Source organism: Pelodiscus sinensis, chromosome 22 (assembly GCF_052426305.1).
Source record: "Pelodiscus sinensis isolate ZL-2025 chromosome 22, ASM5242630v1, whole genome shotgun sequence".
In the NCBI taxonomy this organism is placed as follows: Eukaryota; Metazoa; Chordata; order Testudines; family Trionychidae; genus Pelodiscus; species Pelodiscus sinensis.
The window spans coordinates 5,100,765-5,107,512 of record NC_143073.1 but is presented as its reverse complement, the minus strand read 5'-3'; positions in this window follow the sequence as shown (position 1 = coordinate 5,107,512).

Genomic DNA, 6,748 nt, shown 5'->3' with positions numbered 1-6,748 from the left:
AACTGCCTTTGAGACTTTGAGGGAGTCTTGAATGGACAGGTGGGTCTGCCCCACGGAGATGGGGTCGGGTGCAAGTTTCACTCTTTGGCAGTGATTACCCAGTTGCACATTGAGAGGAAGATACCAGCGTCTTTGGAAACAGATTTGTCCTACAACGAAAGCTCATGTGTCACATTGTTAGAGCTGTGCAAAATTTCACAAGTTCTAAGCTTGGGACCAGCTTTTGCTGGGTGAACTTCTGGGCAAACAAGGGGGCAGAGTTGTGGTTTGGGGAGGGAACTGCTCCAGATGGATTGGCGTGGTTTTGACTCCCAAACTGGGCACGGGTAAGTCTGTTTCAACCCCAAACTCCTGTGATACAAAGCCGGTGGAGTGAGTTCAAAAGGGAAACCATCACTACTGCCTCTGAAAACCAAACCCGGCAAGTTTCATGCACCCCTAACCACAGCATTTATGTCTGGACAGCACGATTCTGCATCCGCCAGGTCACGTTAAACTTTTTAAGACCAAGGAACACCAAACAATAATATTTTTTTATGAGGAACACCAAGAATTTTTTTGTTGAGCAAAAAAAAAAGGGAGGGGGGGAGGACGACTTATTGACAAAAAAAGGGGTTGGGAGGAAAGTTATTGAGCAAAACGAAAAGTCACCTGCCCCTATAAGGCCAGCCATTTTGAACGCTGTTGTTCTCAGTGGCACACTTTCCACTGCTTGTGTGCCACTGTTTAAGAAACACTGTGTGATGAGATCTTGGTCACCTCATCATGCCAAAGCATCCCAAGAGAGAGAGCTGCAAAAATTGCCCAACCAAAACTAGGATGAGCGGCGACTCAGAGGAATTGGAATCTTCCCGGTCCAATCCAATTTCTAAAGTCTCCCCATGTCCTCAGAGGGGACGTTGGTGGGAGGGGAAGAGGGATGAAGGGCCATCTCCCACACTCTGCTTCTGCACCTGCATTGCCATGGTTTTCATGACTCTTTACAGGCCGTGGACTCCTCCAAATTGCCTACGGCAGCTGCCGCTTAGTGAAATTCTGGCCCCGTTAAAATCTCTAGTAGAATTCCCACTGATCTCAATGAATCCAGGCTTCTGCCTTCGGACGCTAAGCAGAGGCCACGTTAAGATTTTGAGGGTCCCAGCCTGTAAGCTGAGCACTTGAGCAGCTGCTCAGGAGAGATTTCAGTGCTGCCCAGCTAGGTTTTTGTTTCTATTGGTGGTGCACATTCCTCAGTGCACATACAAATATTCCGCACATGGAAAAAATCCGCACATGGATGGGAGAGATTAGAGAGGACACTGGTCCCAACATGGGTTATTTTTGAGATGCTCATTCCCCTTTGATCTACCACTTCCATCTCGTCTCCTTCTCCCTCCCTGGTTGATGAGCCTAGACAGCACGTGGCTTTTACAGTCCCACCCTAGGACCCAAAAGGTGGCCCAAAAGCTGTCTGGGCCTGTCCCATTGCATTGGGTTTCCCCCAGCCAGCATTGTTGCCAGAGAACTTGATAAGACTAAGCAGTCATGTTATCATTTACTATTTGTAAAGCAGGCTAGACGTTTTCCAAGAGAATGTTTTTCCTTTGGAAAGCAAAACTTCCCCCGGGAACGTGTGGATTCTGATGAAAAAAAGAGACTGGGGGAGCGTTTTGAAGAGGTCGAACCGTTCTAGTTTGACATTTTCAGAATGGAACACTTCCGGATTTAGCTTTGAAGTCTACATTCTAAAAACGTTACCGTTTTAAAACGTCGACACTGAAACAAGAAAGATAAGGCGGGTGAGGCCGTCTCTCTTATTGGCCAAACTTCTGTGGGTGAGAGAGACAAGCTTTCGCCTGCACACGGAGCTCTAAAATATTTCCAACCCACGACGGTTGCAGAAATAGAATATTTTCAAAGGTTTTGGGGTGAGGTTCTAGTTTAGCATTGGTCACAGAACAGAAATGCTAGCTCCCACGCAGCTGTAGTCAGGTATCAGGACTCACTGTGCAAGATGCAGTACATTTTTATTGCTTAAAAAACAACAAATAGTCTAGTAGCGCCTTAAAGGCTAACAAAACAACCCAATGGGCTGTGCCCACGAAACCCCATGTTTTGTTAGTCTTTAAGGTGCTACTAGATTATTTGTTTTTGAAGTTTTTCCTGTTACAGACTAATTCAGCCACCCCTCTGAAATTTTTATTGCTGTATAAACTACAATGACACCTGAAAGTCCCACAGTTCCAGATCAAGTCCCATGACCCTAGATGCTGTAGAAACACAGAACACTGGGTATGTCTACACTACCCTGCTAGTTCGAACTAGCGGGGTAGTGTAGACATACCCAGTGAGATAGACCTTGCCCCAAACATGGGATATAATTCCCCTTCCATTTACTTTTCATCTTTTTTATTTTATTTTAGATTTCACAAAACTCTTCCCCTTTGTCAATCCTTGTAGTGGGATTAGAGACAAAAGCCAAATGCAGGAGAGTGGCGTGTAGGGGGAAAACATGCCAATCAATTGAGCACGGCTGTTAGCATCTTTCCTGGGCACATCTTCCAGAATTGAAAACAGCTGGCGGGCGTGCTGTGGTGGGGAGGGAAAATAATGTGTGGGAAGAATGTTTGGGGAGGATGCTGCATACGGGAAGGGGGGGCAAAGAGATTAAGGGGGTGAGTCTCCATTCCGTAGCATTTTGTGCAGTCGTGAACCAATGCAAAGTGGGTGCATATGGCACCCATTCTACCCTGGCACGCGTGACTGAACAAGGGGCCGAGCGTGCAGAGAACCTGGCCCCACATCATGGGCGTCATTGTTTCCTCTGATCTATCACAGCACGTTGCAATTTTGTATTTTAAAACCTTCGGCGCATCAAGGAACAAACACTCAAAAAACCAGCCGGTTCTTTTCAGTCCCACCACGCTGGTTGGGAAGCAGCATGGCTTGGTGGTTTCAGCACCGGACTGGGACTAGGCAGAGCTGCCTCCTGCTCATAGCTCTGGTGCAGGGTGTGCTTGGGCTGCCTCAGTTTCCTCAGCTATGAAATGGGGAGAAAGAGACTGAGTGGTTCTGTAAACTGCCTGGAGAGCTACTGATGAGACGTGCTTGGTGAGAGCCATTATTGTTATGACTACTTACTCTCTGCTTTGTAAGGCACTGAACCCTGCTGTCTATTGGCATTAGGGGGTCTGGTTCTGGAGCACCGGCAGGTGCATTGTGTTCACTGTGCTGCAAAGGGACTGTCTGACCAAGGTTGTCAATGGTGGCCTTGATGGGCCTCCCATGTGATCCTACATGCTCGTGTCTCTGTTCTACTGTATGCCATGCTCCGGAGGTCAAATTCCAGGCCTTTCCTCCATGCCTCATCAGTGCCGTGGGCTAACTGAGGAACCAAGCGCTACAAAAAGGATGCCTGCAGTAAATGGGTTTGCAACCCAAGGGTCGCAACTCCCGCAAGACACAGCCAGCGGTCACCCTATTCCCAACTCAGCTGCACTGAAGTCAATGCAAACTATTCTGGGGGCATGTCAGGAGAATAGGGGAACTGGGAGATTTTTTCCCCACTATAGTTTGCCCGTAGGATTCATCTGGATGTCTCAGCAAATTAATTCTCTGCCATTGAGGTCCTTGGGGGGGGGGGGGCAATGTTCCCTCTAATTTTTTCCACCCATGTGTGAAATAAATTTTGTTCTGTGCACCGAGGCATGTGTGGCTGTGCACCACCTATAGAAACACAGGCTGCCAGCTGGGGGCACTCTGCTGATCCGCTGGGCAGCACCTGAATCTCTCCTGGGTGGCCGCCCAAGCGCTCAGCTTACAGGGAACTCGGCTGGCAGCAGCTAAGTCCTACCTGTTTACTGCCTATGCTGCACAATTTTGCTTCCTGCAGACTGGAACATTTTGGTCTAACTACGTCTTTGGGGCCAGCACAAGGACAACGGGGTGGTACAGGCAGCCCCTGGACGGTCCTAGCTGACGGTCTTGTGTGGCCTTACACTCGAGCAGCCTATGAAATTGCGGGGAGAGGAAATAAGGCTTCATCTCTCCGGCTCAGATGGCCGTTTGTGCCTTCCTTAACCTGACATGCGCGGTAAGTGATGCGGTGGCCGCGGCGCAGCCTGACAAAAACCAGGTGCCTGCATTCTCATTGCCTGCACCGCGTGTGATTCACCCGTGTCATGCGGGCATGTCATGCTACCATGTTTGCAAATGGCAGCCACTTGGCAAGGGTCTGAAGAGGGTGCAGGATGATGGGGGGATAAAAAATGAAACTTGCAGGCTTCAAAGCTAGTTTTTCCCTCCGTGTGGGTCTGCCCATCTGGCAGCCCTGCGCTCAGCCGGCTGAGACAATCCTGTGTTTAGCTTGAGCTAAAAAAGACAGATCAGTAGGCTGGGCTTTGAAACGCCTCGGTGGCTTTATTTAATTCATTAACGCCATTTGAGAAATGGGTCTGGAATCGCCCTCGGCACGGGGCGGCCACATTCTCGTGGCTCTAATTGCCAGCACATTTTTCATTAAGGCCGAGAAAAGGAGGATTGTGAATAAAGCAGCATGGAAAATGCTACGTGAAGGGGGCTTTTCGAGCCTTGCTCCCCACCCACGAAGATCAAATCCAGGGGTGGGTATTCCCAGAAGCCAATATCTTTTTCTTTCTGCATGCCTTGGACTTAAACCATGGACTCCTTGGCTATGTCTACACTAGCGGCTTCTTGTGCAAGTTCGGCCGTTCTGCAGAACGTCCACACTGCCCGCCCACGCTTGCGCAAGTACATTTACAGTACGGCATGGTAAGAGGGCTCCTTGCGCAAGAGCTGCGCTCTTTTTTAACAGGTGTAAGCCCTCTTGCGCAGGAGTTCTTGTGCAAGAGGGCAGTGTGGACGCTTGGCAGGGATTTCTTGCACAAGAAAGCCCTATGGCTAAAATGGTCACCAGAGCTTTCTTGCACAAGAGAGTGTCCACACTGCCATGGGCACTCTTGTGCAAAAGCACAGCTCGCATATGGCAGTGTGGATGTTTTTTTGTGCAAGACTTCTTGCACAAGAACACTTGTGCAAGATGTTCTTGCGCAAGAAGCCACCAGTGTAGACATAGCCCTTGTGTCTTGCTGCACCTGCCAAACCCGTGTCACGCCTCGAGGAAATCATTGTTTTCGGTGTCAGACATGGCTGCGCTTCTGGTGCCGGGTGAGCAGCGGACACCTCGAATGATACATTCAGGAGCTCAGCAGTCGTGTCGCCCCCGCATGGACCTATAGCAGTGGTTCTCAATCCAGGGTCCGCGCACTCCTGGGGGGTCCTCAAGGGTATTGCAGGGGGTCCACGAAAAAAATCAACGATAAATAAAAATGATCATAGACAATAAGTTTGAAATAAATTGCAGTGCTACAATCAATTATATTTAGGGGGGACATGATAGCGGTTTTCAAATATCTAAAAGGGTGTCACAAGGAGGAAGGAGAAAATTTGTTCCTCTTGGTTTCTGAGGACGGGACAAGGAGTAATGGGCTTAAAGTGCAGCAGGGGAGGTTTAGATTGGACATTAGGAAAAAATTCCTAACTGTCAGGGTGGTCAAATATTGGAATAAATTGCCAAGGGAGGTGGTGGAATCTCCCTCTCTGGAGATATTTAAGAACAGGTTGGATAGACATCTGTCAGGGATGGTGTATACGGAGCTTGGTCCTGCCTTGAGGGCGGGGGGCTGGACTCGATGACCTCTCGAGGTCCCTTCCAGTCCTGTTATTCTATGATTCTATGATTTAAATTCAATGGCTTCCAATAATATTATTCGTTGTGGTCCGCAAATCTATGTCGCGGCGCCTTTGTGCAAGGAAACGATCGCAATGGTTAGACGCGGGCAAACGTTAGCCACGCAGTCACCACGGGACTGGGGCTGAAATCAGGCTCGCTGAAGAGAAAGGAGACTGATGAGCAGAGTGAAGCATCCACAGGTGGAACGTCAAACAGACATAAGTCAACGAAAAGTGAGAAAATACTCTGCTGGCTACTAGAATTGTGGCGAGAATCGGCTTTGATGGGGGGTCCGCGAACGGTTTGGGGAGGTGATTGGGGGCCTGCACTAGTGAAACGGTTGGGAACCACTGACCGAGAGCATTCAGCAGCCAGTGGGTAGGGTCTCCCTGAAAAAGGGTTGGAAACGATTGGGTACACAACGTTTTTATGCAGTCTGATTTTAAAAAAATGAGATTCCTGTTGCGTGGAGCCCTTCACACCACGCCTGAGGGGATGGAAAAGCCGTAGCCTGAGGAGACCACTCAACAGCAGGGCCGACAGCCACCACGGGCCTGGGGGGGGCAAGGTGTGTGGGGGCCCAGCTCTGCACCCCTGGAAGGGGCGTGGCCTTGAGTAGTAGGGGTGTGGCCTAGGGTGGAAGGGGCGTGGCTAAAGGCAGTCAGCTCTTAGCGCCATCTGGCCCTGGGCACTGGGTCCCTCCTCCAGCTTCCAGAGTTGGACGGTATGGTGCTACGGTGCTCCCGCAGCAACGCAAAGGGGCCCGAAGCTTCCATCCACCACGGCTGCAGCAGCAGTGACTGGGCGCTCCAGGTTGCAGGGTAATTGCCCCTTTGCCCCCACCTCGCCCTTGGCCGGCCTGGGACTAGACATGAGTCCCCTCAAAACACAGCAGATGTCTACGGCTCCCACGAGCACAGCAGGGCAAGAACTGCGGGAGCCTTTTGAGTGACGCTGCAGGGAGCAAAGGCATCTGGAGGGTTAATTGGGGATAGGGAGAAATGCAGCCCCTACCCT